Genomic DNA, 2,126 nt, shown 5'->3' on the forward strand with positions numbered 1-2,126 from the left:
CCCACAGACCTCACCCTTGCTCTCCCCTCATAAATCTGACTTCTAACTGTAACTGCCTTGGCTTCATTCCGTGGGTGTGGATGCTCCTGCTTGAAACGCATTTTCCAGCCCGCCAAATTTTTGGGAGAGTTTCTTCCACTCTCCAAGCGCCGAGAGTTACAAAGTTCAATCTACCTTTCCAGATTTTTTTTTTCTTCCCATTACTAACGGAAGAAATCAAGAAACGCCAGGCAGAAGGGCCCTGCTCCCTCCAATCAGAACCCAGCCCGGGGCCAGAGCAGGAAGTGCGGCGGTGGGACGCGCAGTGATAGCCCCTCGCCCCCCTGGACCCGCCGGCCAGGGCAGAGGTCCGTGCGGCCGCTGTGCGACAGCTCCGGGCCCGCGCCTCTCGCTTCCTCCCGCCGGGCAAGTGAGAGGATAAACCATGGGGCGGGGGCAGCGCGCCCCCACCAACCGCGACCCTCGCGCACGGACCCCCACTACACGCGCGTCCCAGGCGGAGTCGACCCAGAGGATCCACGGGGCAGCGCACAGCCCCACTAGCAGGGCGGCCAGGACCCAAGCGCGTGGGTCCACGAAGCCACCTATATAGGTGACAAAACACTCAGGAAGCCGTCATGCGGGGCCGGGAAAGAGTCCCCACCCAGAGTCACGGACTCCCTCGTCCGAGGGTCCGCGCAGTCCCCTCGGTGAGTCTAGCGAAGCAGTCTCGCTGCGAGGGAGGTCGGGGAGGGCGGCGGAGTCTCCCACTCGCGGTGACCCGGACCCCGCCCCACGAGTGGGTCCTCGCAGGGCCCCCTCTACCGCACGCGGGGACCAGCCACGCCTCGGAGGACCGGGCAGAAGCCAGCGCCCGGGTCCATGCAGTGCACTCCGCGGCAGACGCGGGGAGCCGGGGAGCAGTGGGGACCTGCCGCCACCCGCAGGGCGACCAGGATCCCCGTGCAGGCCCATGCGGTATGGTAGCAGGCGCGAAGCCCCCGGTGCCACCCGAGGCCGAGACAAAGTCCAGGAGCAAGGACCCCGGATCCCGACCTCGGACCCTGAGGAGCCCAGCTCGGAGCTGCCACGCCCGGGGCAGAGACCCCGCTCGCTCTGGAGACCCCGTTGCCCGTCGCGCCGTCTCACCTCAGGCCGCCGCCTGGCAGCGCTCGCTCCTCGCCGCGGCGCCTGGGCCGACTGGAGCGCAGCTGAGCAGCCGACAGAGCTGCGGCAGCCTCAACAATGGAGCCCCGGGGCGGGGCCGCCGCCGCCGCTTCAGCCCGTGTTCCCCGCTCAGGATCCGGCTCGGATCAAGGAGCTGCAGCTGGCGCGGGGCTGCGGCCGGGACACACACCGTGCAGGTGCACACGGACCCGCCCGCCTCCCGCCGCCCCGTCCCCAGCGGAGCCGGGCGCCAAGGGCCCGCCCCCCGGTCAATGGGGAGCGAGCCGTGTGGAGAGGGCGGGGCCTGGGGGAACAAATGGAGGTTGGGCGGGGCGGCGCTGGGACTGGGCGTGCAGGGTCCCGCGGGAGCACCGGACCCAAGAGCTGGTAGGATCCTGGCCTCCTAGAAGACCCAGCTCAACGTCCACCTGGAGTCTGCTCTACAGGACGCGCTCATCTCAAGCCCAGAACTCAGGCTTTTAGGGCAGAGAGCGAGAGAAAGGCTTGCTTTACAAAAAGTGAAACTGAGGTCCAAGGAATAGGATTGCCTGCTGCCCGAAGTCATGTAGTCCCATTCACTCGTTCACCTTGTCATTCAGCAAACAGTTGGAAGCAGGTATGGTGGGCGTTAGGAGTGAAGTAGGGCCTGTAATCCCAGCACTGTAATCCAGCACTTTGTGGGGCCGAGGCAGGTGGATCACTTGAGGCCAGGAGTTCGAAACCAGCCTGACCAACAAGATGAAACCCCATCTCTGCTAAAAACACAAAAACTTAGCCGATCGTAGTGGCGCGTACCCGTTGTCCCAGCTACCGGGAAGACTGAGGCAAGATAATCGTTTGAACCCGGGAGCTGGAGGTTGCAGTGAGCTGAGATGGTGCCAACTGCATGCGCTCTGGCCTGGGCGACAGAGTGAGACTCTGTCTCAAAAAAAAAAAAAAAAAAAATTAATAGATGGGAAGTAGAAGCGAACTTAGGCCTT

At 64.2% G+C, this 2,126-nt stretch overlaps 1 pseudogene; it reads left to right on the forward strand.

Moving 5' to 3' along the window:
- Positions 1–617: 617 nt before the first annotated feature.
- LOC144340181 (uncharacterized) lies at positions 618–1,553 on the forward strand (annotated as a pseudogene).
- Positions 1,554–2,126: the final 573 nt, after the last annotated feature.

The sequence above is a fragment of the Macaca mulatta genome, chromosome 3, assembly GCF_049350105.2.
Source record: "Macaca mulatta isolate MMU2019108-1 chromosome 3, T2T-MMU8v2.0, whole genome shotgun sequence".
Classification (NCBI taxonomy): Eukaryota; Metazoa; Chordata; class Mammalia; order Primates; family Cercopithecidae; genus Macaca; species Macaca mulatta.